The 17,310-nt window shown below is 35.6% G+C and overlaps 1 protein-coding gene and 1 long non-coding RNA gene across 2 annotated transcripts in view; one reads left to right on the top strand and one right to left on the bottom strand.

Moving 5' to 3' along the window:
* LOC103103860 (uncharacterized) overlaps positions 1-6,543 on the bottom strand; it is a 156,410-nt gene extending 149,867 nt beyond the window's left edge. Inside the window, exon 1 of the long non-coding RNA XR_008917612.1 lies at positions 6,180-6,543. This is a non-coding gene — a long non-coding RNA (uncharacterized LOC103103860). The remainder of the gene's footprint in view (positions 1-6,179) is intronic.
* Positions 1-17,310, top strand: part of MACROD2 (mono-ADP ribosylhydrolase 2) — a 2,426,984-nt gene that overhangs the window by 1,345,936 nt on the left and 1,063,738 nt on the right. The window lies entirely within an intron of this gene.

Below are 17,310 nucleotides of genomic sequence, written 5' to 3'. Positions count from 1 at the left end.
ATGAAACTAATTTCAAAATGTCCCTTTATGATGAAAGGAATGCTGTCCAATAATCTGCATATGAATTTGCCTTTATAATAATTCCATTAAATGATTGCCAAGACCTTTGTGGTTCATCTCATTCCTATAAATTTAGAACATAATATGTTAGTTGAAAAACATTTATTAGACTTTTTAATGGGAATTTCTAGCAGTATTACTCAGCTTCAAGACTCCAGTGGTCATTCCTGAGGCTATGAAAAGAGAAGATTGCTCATCTTTGTGGTGAGGCTTAGCAATAGCACTATCAGATCCATGGGAATAAGATCACCATTTATTAAAGAACTCATTGTCCCTTTCTTCATGTTTCTTCCAATAAGAATATTTATGTGCCAAAGAATTATCATAAACTGACCATGGGGATGGGGAAGGAAAAGGAGAGGGATAAGAAGGGAAGGGAATGGGGAAGAAAGTGTGAACTAGGCAAAGGGGTCCATGGTACATCCAACAATGTTAAGAAATTTTGTTCTAGACCCTTTAAAGGGGAAAATCATGCTTTTAATTAATTTCATATCCCTATACTACTTACTTCTGAAAAATTGTAGACACTTGGTCAATAATTTTTGTTAAGTCAATCAGTGTTTGAAAAATTTATCTATCTATATCTATGGATCTGATATTATCTGGCATAGCATGGCATGTAAAATTAAATCAAGGACATCATTCCACTAAGGACTACTCTCTACAATTCCAACTCATTTCAAAGGAAAATAAAGTGTTACATCTTTGAAGGTATTATTTCAATTAAGTGATATGGTCAGGAGTGATTATAGTCAGTCTGCTTCAGGGTACCAGGAAATTTCAGTTTAACTGCGTTCAGGAATGTTAAACAAACTGAAGAGAACCCCCCTTACCCCCCCCCGCCCCGTAGTAAGCACAAAGCGTTGTAATCATCCCTCTGCAAAAACTTGGTTAGAATGAGATTGCCCCTCCTTTTTATGGCCACCTTTAAAATGCCTCCTTCACCAGTGCTAAAGTTGAGGAAACATGGAAATAATCATTATTTGTTTACATGGCAGTGTGACATCATGTATGACATAGTATATAGACTGCTTGCCTTAGAATAAGGAAGACAGGTTCAAATCCTACCTTTGTTCATATACTGGCTGTGTGAGCCTATTTGTCATTTAATTTCTCAGTGTATTAGCTTTCAAAGAGTATAAGACACAACTCCCTATCTTCATTAAATAAGAATTTTTTTTCTCATCAAGAATTCCCTAAAATGATGAAATTACAGATCTAGTTGAAATATAACTTACTGTACACCAAGAATGGGTCCAATCTTGGGGACTGACCCACAAAGCCTATATTTTTTTTCATTTTTTGGCTCATTTCCCTCTCCTTGAAAGTTCTTTACCGATAGCTAAAACAATTTTAGTTTAGCAGTTTTAAAGATTAAGTTAGGAGTTTTGACAAAATAAGAGAGCAGCTTTTAATAATTTAAGTTTTAATGATAATATAGTAGAGTTGTGAATTATTATTGTCCCTTTAAGCCAGAGAAAAGAAAACTTCTAGCAGCTTTTAACAATTAACAATTTAGTTTAATTAAATTAGAGATAGTAAAAGAATGAAGTAAAATGAATATAGTAAAGGGGAGAAATATAGGAAAGAGGTAGAGAAAGAAAATTTCCTAATCTCTAACTAGTTATCCTATAACTACCTATAATTACTACCTAAAACTGCCTATATCTTACCTATAACTAACAACCACCCCACAAAGTTACTACCTAATTCAGTCAATTAAAACCAACCCAATCAGTATTTAATCCAATCCCAATTAGGTCTGTTAATGTAGACTGGCCACCTTCCAAAAAGTTCAAGAAAGAAAAAAAAAACCTAACAGCTCAAAACAAAAGCCCCAAACCCTAAAGCCAAAAAGCCCTCTAAAGACTAAAGCCCCAAAGCCCTTTCAGTAAGCTCAGGCCTGCTTTTATATTCCAGCAACTAAACTCCAACCACAAATCCAACACACTGCCAGCACACAACTTCCCTGCAACTGCCAACCCTAACTGTCACCAACTGACTCATGCTGGGCCCCTTCATAACCTTTTTGCTACCTTACTTCCTCTCTCTATGTTTCCTCCTTCTTATCTCTATGGTTCCTCCTTCCTTTCTCCATGGTTTCTACTTCCTGTGATTATAGGTTGGTTAATCCCTACACATCTCTATGGTAAAAGGTCCTCCAGTTCCCCTATAAATTAAAAAAGAAATAAAGAATTCCTTTTTACACAGTGGTATAGAATGGGGGCAGGAGACTTGGTGTTGTTTTGCTGGTGATAAAGGGTTTACAGTGCCACTCACTGCCCCCTATCCTTGTTTAAATAGTATTACTCTTTCCCAAGTCCTTCCCTTAGAGGGAACTTTGTTCTATTCACACCATCATCTTTGCCATTCTAGAAGAATGTTTTTTTTTTTAATCTTCATCCTTAGGACCATTATCTTTACCTACTCTGTTGGGTGAAAGATGAAATGACTGAGGAAACAATGATTGGAGCTTCTAAGTTTGTAGATTTATTAAACATCACATTCTAATTATCTAGACTGGACCCCTCAGTTTTGGCACTGGACCTCAATTACAGGAGACAGATTTTTGTAAATTAAAAACAATTAATCAAATAAGACCAATTAATTAAAGAAAACATTTTATCAGGATACAAAATAATGTAATCTGATTTATAATTAGAGAAAATATTAGAGATTTCCAAGTTGGATGAGAAAGAGTGAACAAGAACAATGCCATTAAATCAAAGGGGCAGGGTGGGTCAGATATCCTATTCCTCCAGAAGTGTCTATATTCAACCAAAAGAACATGGTAGCAATAAGTGATTGACTACTAATATGGGGCTGGTTTTCAAATAAGACATATAAGTTGCTCGATATATATATATATACATACATATATATATATATATATATATATATATATATATATATATATATATATATATATATATATATATATATATATATATAATTATGGGAGAATTCTTTGCCTCAGCCTTTGGATCTAACTGAGTTTCTAGTCAGTAAAACCAATGTCCTTAGTTAATGGTCTTTAGGCAGTAGGCAGAAATGGTCAAGCTTCCCAGTCATGGAGGATTAGGTTCGATAAATAAAATAAGGTTTTCTCTCAGTTCTCAGAATTGGACAAAGTTTTCTCATAAGACGTATATTGGACTAGATCCATAACTGAATAGAAAAGGAACTGAGTTAGCTCCAGAACTGAGTCATAAGATGGTGTCAGTGTGGTGCACTCAATTCCCACTGCCACTTACTGTTCTAATTTCCATCTAGCTTATTTCTAAAACAAAACACTTTATTTTCTATGGCAGTCTTTTATAATTATCATTCTATTCTTCATGAAATTCCTCTGATGTGCTTAGTCTATAAATAAAGCCTTTAGATCTATCTCATCATGGAAAGTCAAATGTTTATGAACCTTAGAAATTTTATATGATATAATTCAGATTATTGACTTTTTTACACAGAAACATATGGTCATTCTTGTGAATAAGTAGAAATAATGGCTTTGCCACAGATTGATAGGAAATACTGTTGAACAAATGATGTACTTTCCCTGTTACCTGGATATTCATTTTTTCATTGCTCCTTCCCTTCATTATTAAGTGTATGTATCCACATTCTCAGTAGTACAGTTCTCTATGGTTAGCCCAAAGTACTATAGAAAGATTAATTTAACCACTTAATCATCTTCTCATCAACTACCTTTAAATCTGAATCAGATTCTTTGCCCCCTGGAGGTTAACCTTATTCCCTCATAGAACCCCACATAGGGGCTCCACCATGCTTTTTTTATGATGGTTGCTTCAATAGCTCATTACATGTAAGCCCAGACATAGCTGTTTCATTTTACTTCCCAACTACCCTCTTGGCAGCTTCCTTGTGTGTGTACCTCTTTCCCCATCCAAACAGCTTTGTACTCCTTGATGCATTATCAAATTGCCATCATTGCTTGAGAAAAGGTTATATCAGTTTATTGCTCTGAGCTTCCATTCTCTAACTCTGTGATTTAAATTTTTTTTTCTCCCTTACCACCACTGTTCTTTATGTGGTATCTTCCTCTAAAACGTCACCTTCTTGAGGTCAAGAACTCTCTTCACTTTTGTATTTGTATCAGCAATACTTATCTCAATGCTTGATATATAGTAAGTGCTAAATAAGTGTTTTTCATTTGTTCATTTATTTATTCATCTCATTGAGCAATTACATTTTAAATGGATTTTTAGCATAGCTCTTGAAAAACACCATTTATACTGTTCTTACTCTGTGGTTCTATATTTTATGATTGACATAGTCTAGATTCCTAGAAGCTTTTCCTTTTTCTAGGAAAATAATTTGCTGTTTCTTATCTGAAATCTAGCCCATGTTCTTATCTCTCCAAAAGGAACTTTGTTTTTTGGTTTCCTGTACCTGTTGCTTAGTCATCCCAACCTTTGTCCTACCCAACCCTGCTTTGAATCTTATCTTGATCCATATTACTTAATTTTATAATCAGTATTTCACACAGATCTTCCTGTGAATCCATTTAAATAAATACTACAATTAAAACTGCTAATTATTACATCTGTTCACATTTACTCCAGGGAGATGGCTGCCAGCTTCAATATTTATCTGACATTTGTCTGTCCATGGCCTTTTACTTTTATCATCAGTCAACTGGAATAGAGAGAGGAATAAACTAATTTCAAGCTCTATTATCTAACTTTCCAAATAGCAAAGTTGACTATAAGTACTGTTAGAGTGTCTTAAAGCCCCTAACCACTTATGTATTTTTTATGTACATCCTTCTGCATATTTTCCCCATATATGTTCTCTTTTCTCATTAGTTTTGAATACATTTATGAGAAGGCATATTCTCAGGTTGCTAGAGAAAATATTTTGTTGTTACTTTTCTTATTATTCCATTTCATTGAATGTCTTTGTTTTAAACTAATTATGTCCTCATATTGACTATTAAAATTAGAAACCCAAGTGGAGGCTCATGATCTATGGTTGTTAGTAGTGCAGACACATATAATATATTGAAACTGGCTTGGCAGATCAACCTGCTTATTTAACCCACCCATTTAACAATCCACAAACAACCTTCTCAGCCAGTTGAGACATTGTCCCAGAAGCCATCATAGGTTGCTGCATTATATCATGAATAATCAGTCTCAGCAGAAAATAATAGTGGGACAGGACAAATCTGAGGATATAGGGGTCCATCCAGCGGCCCCTCTGAGGATTCAAGGTCCCTCTGCCCAGATGTGACATCACAGTCAGAATAAGGAGATGAGACACACCATGCATTCAACCCATGTATGCAGGCATCACCCACAGTGCTCTGCCATAGTATTGTAGTTTGTTTATTATATAGATTTTTTTGGTACATGCTTCTTTGACACACAATCAGCCTTCTACATATGTGAAATTCTACAATTTGAATAGATATTATCAAATCACCTAAACAATACTCTTGTGATGTTACTACAACAAAGAATTCTGTGATCATTTACTTGGTTTCAACACTTTGTGATAGATATGATTAATGTGAATAAAGCCATTTGTAAGTTAGTACCCTTTGACCTGCTGAGAGGATCATTGTGCTTTTGGTCAGTTTTCACTATCCATCATAATTGCTTGGGAGATGAACAACAAAATATATTCATGTCTAGGTGTGAGGATTTAAAACATGCCACTTCAGGGGCTTTCCTCAATTTACAAGTTCTGTTTTTCTTGTGTTACTTTAAAGTGCCTAGCAATGCTGCTTGGCTTCTGTTTCAACAAATTCATTGGAGTGTGGTAACTGTAGGAAAAGATTCATTATAGTACTCAAGCTTTTGGCAGGTGTTTATTGCAGGGCCTTGGAGTGTGTCTTGTGCTTGAGAAAGGAGGGGTCATGGGTAGTACTCTTTGGGCTTTAATTCTGTAATTGCAATATTTGGGGGTAATAACCTAGGGGGATTAAAGTAGGGTATATATTTATTCATCCTATAAGTATTTGCTCTTATATTATTTCTCCTGCATTGGGGAGAGAATAATAATCATAACAAATCCATTAGTGGGAAAAATTTGGGGAGAGAAGTCACAGAGGGGGATCAACGGGGAGCCCTCATTCTGGGATCTGTTTTGCTTACCTTCCTTCATTGGACTGTGACCTTGTCAACCTGTCTGGGTATTATGGCCTCCTGCATGAGGATTGGAAAAGGAGACAGAAGTTATTCTTGAAGTGTGCCTAGAAAGACACAATGAATAGTATGGCTTTTAATCATGAAGTAACAATTAAGGTGTCAGGAGTTAAAAAGATGCATGCCCTTTGAGTAGATATTTCCATACAATAGCACAAATGGGATATGACAGAGATTATTTGCCTCTGGTAAGCATGTGATTTAGTATGCATAAAGGCTTGGAAATATTTGGTGTTGGAAAGAGTACAGTAGAGCTCTGTGGGCACTTAAAGGTAGAGGCATCACAAGCAGAAAACTCAATGTTCACTGAAAATTCCTTACAATTCTAAAAGGGAGGTTGTCAAAATTTCTAAATTTGCATGTTTAAATGGAAAAAAAATCTATTTTTCCAAAGAATAGAACTAAATTGCCTTTTTGTCCTTTCCCTTCTCTTTACTTCCACCTTAACCTGACCTGGACCTAAGAAGCAAGAGGAAACAAATGGGGGCAGATCATGGTAGGAATCCTGGTTGAGGAAAGCCAGAGTGAACCATCCATTTCTCTTATCTTAGGAGAGAGGGAAAGCAAAGGGCCAAAAGTCTAAAGAAAAATAGAACATGAAGCAGTTACAGTCGTTTATATTATATTTATAAAGATTTGCACATGAGAAGTAATCTGACTTCTGAAAAAGTGTAATAGATTCTCCTCACTAGGATATTTAAGGTAGCAGAGAAAAGCTGGAGCTATGACACCAGGAAATAGGTTAGAGGGAAAGCTAGGATTCTCACTCCTTCCCCCCACCCCACTTCCTGTCTCTCTGTGTCTCAGTTGGTCCTAACAGCTCTTCTCTAAGTGGTGAGTTCTTAGAAATTTCAAAAGACTACTCTCACACTATCGCTCTTTCAGAAAGGGGTTTATTTTTAAAGAAGGAAAGCTATATATGGTGGGAGAATGGTAAGAGAGAATTTATGGTCTCCCTAATCTACTACGAAATTCAATACAAGGAGTAAAGTTAATTTGTCTCTGAGGGGATATTGTTGATAAATTGAAAAGGATCTTCCAAGCTATGCGCCAATCTTTTCAATGTTAAGGAACTAGCCAGGAATCCAGAGCAGTTGCCTGCTAGCTCCTTCTCCAAAGTTCAAGAGAGAAGAAATGACTGGTTTCAGATGGTGGCTTTCTTAGCTGTCTCCTTGACCAGATTTTTTAGAATCTTCCTTCCTTCTCTCCTTGATTGACAGTTCCTTCAAGCTTCCATTTCCTTGCATTTTCTTGCCAATCTCACAGATGTAATCTCTTCCTCACAAAAGCTAATTATAATGGCAAAGCCAAAGGACCACTGGGATGTTTGGGGATATCAGGACTCCAGGTGAATTTTTTATGCTTAATACTACATCTTGTTGCTTACATTTGGTTTAGTCCCATAACTATTTCTTGTGCCTTATGAAGTACAAAAATAAAAAAAGAAATTGTATATGTCCTGATTATTGGCCTAGAATCAATATATGAAGACAGAAGGCAGTTAGTTGAATTATCAAAAGGTTTCAAGTGTTTTCATTTAATTATATTTAATAATTATTAATTAATAATATAATTAATAATATAACTAAAATTAATTGCAATAATTAAAAAATAATATAATTATTATAAATCAGTTCCATAATATAGCTTTCAGTGATGAGTTTACTCTTTCTGATTACTTTTACTTAAATAATTATTGTCTCAGAGGTGATATGGTACAATAGAGAGTAGGCCATCTTTAGAAAAGTCCTCAGGGTTAAGTCTTGTCTCTGGAACACACTATTTGTTTGACCATGGACATGTCACTTAACATGGCTACATCTCAGTGCTCCCTCCAGGTACCAGATTATATAGATGAGTTAGTTATTTGCATCAATGGAGCCAGTTTCTATATTGGGAGGGCTCTACACCAATGAAATAACAGAACCACTTACAACAACAAAAAAAGAAATATATATATATATATAAACATATATACACACACATGTATCTTATATATGTAACAGAAAAACTAAGAAGCTGTCTTGAAGTGTGAGCCTCTTTGCTCACTATTCTATCAATAAAATTATATACACAACATTTTCAAAAATTCTCCAAAATCGTTTAGATGTTTTATCCATAGCATTGTTAAATGAACTTTTTGAATTCATCCACTGGAACAAACAATTCTACTGATATTGTCATATCTTTGTAGGTCCTCCGAACTCAAAGAATCAACTCCACTGTTACAATTATATCAACATGCGTTATTAGAACTATTCTCAGTGAGGCTAAAAATGCTAGAAAGCTGAGCTACTGTGGAAAAGAAGTCATCTGTTTCACTTGTTTTCTGTTTTAAAATAAACCAGGAAAACCAAGCTTTTCCCTACACACATAAATGCCTAATGTGTAGTGTAAAAATACATTCCCATTTTAGTTGAAACATTTTAAAATAGCACTCATAATTAAAAACATTTAATTAATATCTGCATCTCTAAAAACAACTTCCTAGATTTGAACTATTCCTTTCTAATAAAGTCAAATTTAGGCTGGCACATAATCCTTTTTCTTTTCTGAATAAATTAAAGTTGTGCTTAATACTGACAAAGATGGAGGTAAAAAGAGATACAATGGGCTGGATAGGTGGCTCAGTGACCTGGACAGAGCTGGACCTGAAGACTGGAGGTCCAGGGTCAAATCTGGCCTCATACCCTTTCTAGCTGGGTGACCCTGGGCAATCACTGAACACCAGTTGCCTAGCCCTCACCACTCTTCTGCCTTGGAACAGATTCTTTGCATTGATCCTAAACAGGAGATAAAGATAAAAAAAGAGAAAGAGATGCAATATTGGGAGATGTTGGCATTGACCACAGGAGGCACTGAGACCGATTCATGATACTGATTTATATTTGCTAGGTTTTACACATAAATATGTATTATTTTTTCAATGTTCTAGTCTCTTGGTTTTCAACACCTTAGTGGGATATATATTTCTATCATACAAAGAAAATAAACAGTAACATTGAGTTAAATTACTGAATTATTGACACGAATTTGAGTGATTTAGGTGTTGACTGCATTACTAATGTCATTATGTCATTAAGAAGGCTGTCTGAGTGACTCAGGTGTCATCTCTACTATTAAGGCAGTAATCTCATTACCAACCTATAATCCTCTGATTTACAAGAGATGAAGAACTGGTAAAAATAGATACAATTTAGTTAGGTCTGGAAACTAATCAGAGAAATCTGGGAACCCAACACTTAAGTGAATTCAAATTCATTTTTAAAAGAAGTAAGCTCAGTGCCAAGGACCACTTTATTTCATTGCCACCAGGAGGGATTGATTCATTTGCTAGTCCATTTATTTGGAAGGCTGAGGCAATTATGTAATATGGTAAATAAAGCCCTGGACCTGGAATCAGGAAGACCTTCTATTAGATTTTATTTCAGACACTTCTAGCTGTATGACCCTGGGCAAGTCTTTCAAATGCTATCTGCCTCAGTTTCTTCATCTGTAAAATTAAGATAGCAATAGCACCTACTTCACGGGATTATTGCCAACAATAATAGATTTCATTTTTACATAGTTTACTATGTGCCAGACACTGCTAAATAAATGAGATATTTGTAATCACTAATTCCCTTTCCCTTGCCCATATTCCACATTACTTCACCCTAACATAAAATGTTGAAAATAACCTGGCACATGTTGCTAACATTGTGTCAATCTGAGTTTAAAAAGAAAAAGGAAAGAAAAGTTCCTATGGGTAATGAATGACTGGATCTTCTGAATGATTTTGGAAAGGCTTCCCACAAAACCTAATAGTTTGGAAAAGTACATATTACCAAGGACACATGCAAGTTCCTGAACTAGTGATTTGCAACATTATATGTTTAGATTTCATTGTAGGAACTATTCAAGAAATAGGAAGAATCACCAAGAACTAAAGATGGTCTCTTCTTGCATGATAATGGAAAAAAAGATACTATTTTAGAGAAGACAGACTAGCTATTGTTAGCTTCTGTAGCATAGTATAATACAAATATATCAAATAAAAAGTTGGAAAGAAAGACATCATATTTGAAAATTAAAAAAAACACAAAACAAACTGTGGAGAATTTCAAAAACAATATGTCAAAAGAAAAGGATGTCACTTCTAGCAGCAGGATTTGAATGATGTTCAGTATTCCTCATGGTCAGAATGAAACCAACTTTGGAAATCAATGTGCAGAAAGTTTCTTTGACCTTTACCAATTTCCAAAGTAAAATTGAGGCTGTCTGTAATTGTCACGGGGGCAAGCCCAGGAAATTATATTATAAACTGTGCTTCAGATGAATATGATGTTATGATATGCTATCATTATTTTAGTAGTGCTGTGATTTAATTTACTTTTGCTTCAATACTGTTTACTGGGTACAGTACTGGAAATGTAACTGATATAAAATGTGTTCAACTATAGCCCAAATAGCAATATATTGTCTCGTGTTAAGTCTTTATGCTAATTCATATGTTGTACTAGGTTAAGTCTTTAATGCTAAATTTAGGTATTCAGCAATACATGAATGATGAATTCCTTGTTTCTTTGGATATAAAAAGTGTCACTCTATCCTCCATGTCATTAAGAAAAAGTACAAATTAAGAGTACTCATTTACACATTATGTCTCAATTTTTAGTAATTACAGCAAGTTGGCTGTAATATAAATCCTCTTTTAATATATCTTTCATTCTAAAATTGGACATATTATCATGGAAAAAATCCCTAATTAATGTTAAGAATACTGGACAATCAATGAGTTATGAGGACGATCCATGTTGATGATCCCACAATACACATGCTGGGAGTTGTAGTCACCATGTATAAATCTCTTTTACAACACAGTGTAAAAATTTCCCCCAGATTTGAGGTTCTGAATTCTTTTATAAGCAACTTCTGAATCTGCCAATTAATAAGAATTCTTGCCATGACTGAGCATCCTATAATTCCATAGTCACATAGAGTCAAACACCCAAGTTATGTCTTCTTTTTCTTTCAGTTTAAGTGTATTTAAGATGACTCTTATAATTGGGATACAATATTGCCTTTCATCAGTAATTACTGCAATGTAACATTTCTAATTTGTGTGAGTTTTGAAGAAAGTCATTGAAATTGAATTTGGGAATTTGCCCTTAGAGATATTGTTTGTTATCTGCTCTATCGTTGCCCATTTCCCCTTTGCTATTTGTTGTTGTTGTTGTTGTTATTATTATTATTATTATTATTATAATGTATATACACCTCTTGGTTTCATTAAGTAAACATTTAAGGAGAGAAATAGAGTGAGAGAATAAGGGATGGAAAGAGAAAGAGAGATTTTAAAGGAATGCAAGATTGATACATTACTGCTGGTCCAGAAATTTCTAATTTGTACTGCTACTGATATAATCTTATTTTCCTTAATTTAATATAGTTTTTTCTCTATACTTTGATTTTTGCCATCACTCTAATACAAAGATGACAAATTAAATATTTAGTGCCTTTTTGTTTTCTGGTAATTTCCATCTGTGTTTTGCTTAAATTATTTAGTATGAAATTTCAAAACTATCCATTAATGAATTTCACTGAAGGGTGATGAGCAGTAGATTTTTGGCTTTGACATATACTTCTATGCCTGCTGAGGACCCTGAAAATTTTTGTGAGCATATAAAATAAGTGGTAATGGACAAAGACCTTTATCACCAAGCTCCAAGATGCTTACTATTTCCATCAACCATAATCTAATTCCCTTTGATTAGAAGACAGTTTTAAGCTTGAATATATGCTCTGATCTCAAACATTGACATGAATATAAAGTTAAATAGTGAAAAGGTAATTTCTTTTTTATGCAAAAAACATACTTTACATTTAAAAAAATTATTCAATCATTCCCATATTTGTGGGGTGAAAAAGAATAAGATTAGATAGTTTCATGACCAATATTACATTTATTTCTCATTCAATCTTAGACATGAAACAATAATGAAAATGAATTTGTGTCCATAAAGATGCTGCCTGAAATATGTCTGCCTTTTAATCTGCATTATCAAACAGCTGGTTTGATAATGAACCAGTTACTTTGAGTATAAAAAAAGACTATTCTTTTAATTTCTACATATTCCACCATGTCCTAGACCTTATCCCCCAAATCCCTTTCTACCCCCCTTACTTTAACTATAAGGTGTTTTCCCCCCTTTGGATTGCTCTGGCAATATTATTTATTTATTTGAGTCATTGATCACTGGTCAATTAACTTACTTTGCCTTTCAGTATCTTTTCCAAACTTTTCCTCTATCACTGTTAATGATCTTTCCTCTTTCTAGCTATATCCCTAATTTTACTTCTTCTCTGTCAAACTTCTTGCTTCTGTGGAGTTTGTCATCTCTGAACGTGGAGGATTGGCTTTTCTTGTCTTTGTCTGGTGATCAGAGGCTTTAGTCCTGGGCAGATGTTGGTTCTATGAGCGTTCCCTGGGTTAAACTGAATATGCCTCACTGGAACTGGAATGGAAGGGTCGGACCACGAGGCCACACTCTCCCCCTGGCTCGATTTCCGGAAGTTGCCTTCAGAATCCCTGGCCGTGAGGCTGTTTCGTCGGCCTGCGGGGGGATGGGCTGCCGCTTCCCCAAGCTCCGAGAGCACAGACTTTCACTGAGACTTGGATAGCAGGATCCAGCCCGTGAGGCTGTCTTGCCCGCCCTGAGGGTTGCTGTTGTTTTGACCAGCTCTCTGCAGCGGAGGCCCCAGGCAGTAACTTTCACCCGGACTGGGACTTGGGTAGAAGACCCTGAGGGTTGTTGTTCCTCAGACCCTGCTCTCTGAGCCCGGTGCGGCTGCCGCTTCCGGGAGCCTTGGACTCTGCGCTCCTACCCCTGAGGTCCGAGGGATCTCGGGTTCTGGCTTTTAAGGGGAGCCGTACCTTTTGAACCGGGTCCAGGTCCAGGAGGAGGGTTCCCAGGGTCTGTGCTGTTGATCGTTTTGAATTTCGGCGCCTTAGGAGCTTCTAGTTTGAGATCGGTCGGGAAGGGTTTTCCGGAGATCTGAACTTCAGCTTTCTCTAAGCCGCCATCTTAACCGGAAGTCCTCTGTCAAACTTCTTAAAAAAACAACACCACAGTACTATTAATTCTATTTCTTTACCCCATTCTCTATTGAGATAATTGAAATAATTGAAATTGAAATAATTTTGAAATATTGAAATAATTCTTTTAAATGAAATCTAAGTACCAAATTCAAAGGGTTTTTCTTGGGCCTCCCCCTCTTTGACCACTCAGTAGAATTTGGCCATTGTTGATTACCTATTAATGATGATGACAACTATGATAATGAAGATGGGGATGATGAGGAGGAGGATAATGACAAAATTTATAGATTATTTTTTGCCTTACACAATACTTTACATGTTATCTTGCTTGATCCTCATAACTCTATGATGTTGGAGTCATTATCATCCCATTTTGCAGATGAGAAAAATGAGGCAGAAAGAAGTTAAATAACTTGTGCAAGTTTTTTAAACGGGATTTGAACGCAGGTTTTCCTGAATCTAAGTCCAGGTTTACTCAACTTCACTATGGCACCTCACTTTCTACCCTATATATCTTCCCCCTCACACCCCCCTCTTAGCTTCATTGACATCACACTCTTCTGACTTTCTTCTAGCTTCTCTAACTGTTCACCCCGTTCCAAGTTTTGTCTTCTTCCTTAGTACTTCTCTCTCTATGTTTTCTTCCTTGGAAATCTATGCACGCCAGTATCTTTGTAATTTTTTTCTACATTAGACCCTCAGATCTGTATTTCTTGCTCTTACCTCTCTTCTGAGCATCCTGTAGACAACCCTGAAGTTACCAATTAATTGCTAAATTTTCTTACATGCTAAAACCAATTATCTTTTCTCATTTTTAATTTTTTTTAACTTCACTGTTCCATTTGACATAGTTTCCTATGTACTCTTTCTTCTCTGAGTTGTCTGATTGATGCTTCTCATTTTGTCTTTTGTTGTTGTTGTTGGGTAATCTGCTATTTTATGCCACCTACCTGTAGGTGTATACCAAGGCTCTGTCCTGCACACTCTTCTTCCACTACACATTCTCATTTGCTGGACTCACCAACTCTTGTGGATTTATTTATTTGTCATTTTTGTGCATATTGATCACAAATCCATTTATTCAGTTTTAGTTTCCCCACTTTCAGTCTCCCATCACTGAATTTCTATTGGACATTTCAAACTAGGAGGTCACACATATGCTCAAAATCAGAGTTCCCAAAAGAGTTACCAAAACTTCCTCTCTTCAAAATCACCACATCTTAAAAATGTCTTTTTTTTCCTATAAAAACCCCACCATTCTTTTAGGCTCATAGGTTCAAAATCTCAGTAACTTTGACTCTTCACTCTCTCTCGGGAACAAGTTGTCATGTATTTCTGTGACATCTTCTATAATATCTTTTACATCTAACATTTTCCCTTTAACTCAGCCACAACTCTGGTTCAGGGCTTCATTAACTGTCATCTGGATGATTGCAGTAATTCACCAAAAGGTGATGCTTCATGCATTCCAATATATCATCTACATCTCTGCCAAAGTTATTTTCCTTAGGTATAGATCTTATCATGTTAGTAAACTCCATTGACTCCCCATTACCTCTAGAATAAAATATATACCCTTCTGTTTAGCTTTTAAAACTTTCACAACCTGGCCCTAACCTATCTTTCCAGCCTCATTTTATATTTCCCCTTTACTAAATGGTCCAGACTAACAGATCATCTCTGTTCTTTATAAACAACAGTCCAGGGGGCAGCTGGGTAGCTCAGTGGATTGAAAGCCAGGTCTAGCGATAAGAAGTGATAGGTTCAAATCTGGCCTCAGACACTTCCTAGCTGTGTGACCCTGGTCAAGTTACTTAACCCCCATTGCCTAGACAAGACAGAAGATAAGGGTTTAAAAAATAAAAATAAAATAAAATAAACATCAGTCCATTACTAGCCTCTGAGTCATTGCACTGATCATCACTCAAGCCTGGTATGTGCTCCATTTTCACTTCTGCCTATAGAATTCCTCTATTTCTTCAAGATGCAATTCTGAAATAGTAGGTGCTTAATAAGTGCTTGATGATTAATAGTTTGATCTGTAGCTATCTCCTGGAGATCTCCATTTATATGTCTTACAGCTCAAAAATGCCCAAAGTCAGACTTGCTTCCTTTCCCATAAAGTCTGCTGCTCTTTTTGACTTTCTTATTACTGTCAGTGGCTCCACCATTCACTAATCTTTGACTCAATTTTTTTCCCCTGGCTTCTCATATAGTGTCAATTACAAAGTTCTTTTAAAATCTTTCTTGTTACTGCTATTTTGTCTCATTAGGTATTTTCATTGGTGAAGGGAGCTTTGGATATGGAAAGTTCCTCCACTGATGGAAACCACAAAATTGTTGACTCTTTTGAACACATAGCTTGAGTAACTTGTCTGTAGTCACATAGCTAGTATGTACCAGAAACCAGTTGTACTGGAATTCGGATTTTCTGGATTTCCAGGATAGCCCCTCTCATCCTTCTCTCTCTACTCACTTTACCAACACAATATCTTGCATCCGTTCCCTCCTGTTACCACTGCCAGCACTCTAGTGCAAGTCTCATTAACAATATTTCTCATTATTGTAATGGGCTCCTAATAGGTCTTCCTGATTGCATACTCTCCCTTCTCTTAAACTCTTCTTCACATTGCTTCCAGACCAATCAATCAGTGACCATTTATTAAGTGTGTACTATGAGCCAGGCACTAATCTTCTTGAATCGTGGATAGAGTTCAGACTCCTTAATAAACGAAATCTTTCTCAATCAGTTACTACTGCAGCTTACTAGTCCTAACTTAGGCTGTTCTTTCTATATGCATGATGATCAACCAAAGTGGACTATTTGCCATTACCTTTACATCCCCAGAACTTCCCTGCATATATATATATATGCTTTTTTTATTTTTACTTTTTCCTAGAATACCTTCTTCTTCTTTAACCTTTTAAATTTTTACCCACCATTTAAATTCCAATTCAAAGTTTACTTCCACATTGGAGACTTACTTGTTTCCCTCCAAACCACAAGTTAATAATAGACTTGCCTTCTTCCCCTTAAGCCTTTCTTAATGTTTTATTTTCTTCTCTCTTATGTACTTAGCATGTATTATTTTGTATTATAGATAATGGATTTATCATTGCCAACTAGACCATAAAAATTATGGGTTCTGTGTTTTATCTAAAGTTTTATATCCCACCAAAATTTAACATGAAACTTTGTATAGAGGAAGCCCAAACTAAGGTTGCTATATCAATGAAATTTAGCTAATTAATTCCACAATAACTGATAGTTTGGATATATATTTTTTTATTAAAAGATTCTTTCAACCCAACCTAAAGACTATTTATTTTATGATAATGGATAGGAAAATGCTAAATTAAAATCAAGCCAATAAGTTTTAAGTGCTTACCCTGTTCTAATCATTGTGCTAAACTTTGGAATTATAAAAGGAGACAAAAGCAAAATCCCCACCTTTTAGGTGCTTCCACTCTAATGTGGAAGAGACATATGAACTACATAAATTAAAGATATTTATAGAATAGATGGAAGGTACTCAGAGGGAAAGGCATTAGGAGGAGGAAAGACTACCTGAAAAAGTTAGAAAAAGAGTGGAATATTAAAGAAAGACAGTGAAACTAAAACAAAGAAGTGAGGGGGTAAAGAATTTCAGTCCTGGAAGACAGCAGGTACAAAAATATGGGGACAGGAGACGGTATTATGTTCAAGGAATTTCAAGTAGATAGGTAAATGTTAGAACCTAGAGTGCATGGAAGAGAGTAAAGTATAAAAATACTGGAAAGATAAGAAAGGAGCAAGTTATAAAGACCCTTAAATGCCAAAGAAGTTTCTCATTGAACAGAGGGGTGTCATGATGAGACACATGTTTTATAAAAATCACTTTGACAGCTGAGTCTCCAGAGGATTGATTGATTCTGAGAGAAATTTATGGCTGAGAGACCAGTGAAAAGGTTACTACGATGATCTAAGTGAGGGGTGATTAAATCTTGATGGCTGAGATG

Source organism: Monodelphis domestica, chromosome 1, assembly GCF_027887165.1.
Source record: "Monodelphis domestica isolate mMonDom1 chromosome 1, mMonDom1.pri, whole genome shotgun sequence".
In the NCBI taxonomy this organism is placed as follows: Eukaryota; Metazoa; Chordata; class Mammalia; order Didelphimorphia; family Didelphidae; genus Monodelphis; species Monodelphis domestica.
This window is presented reverse-complemented; position numbering and strand designations above follow the sequence as displayed.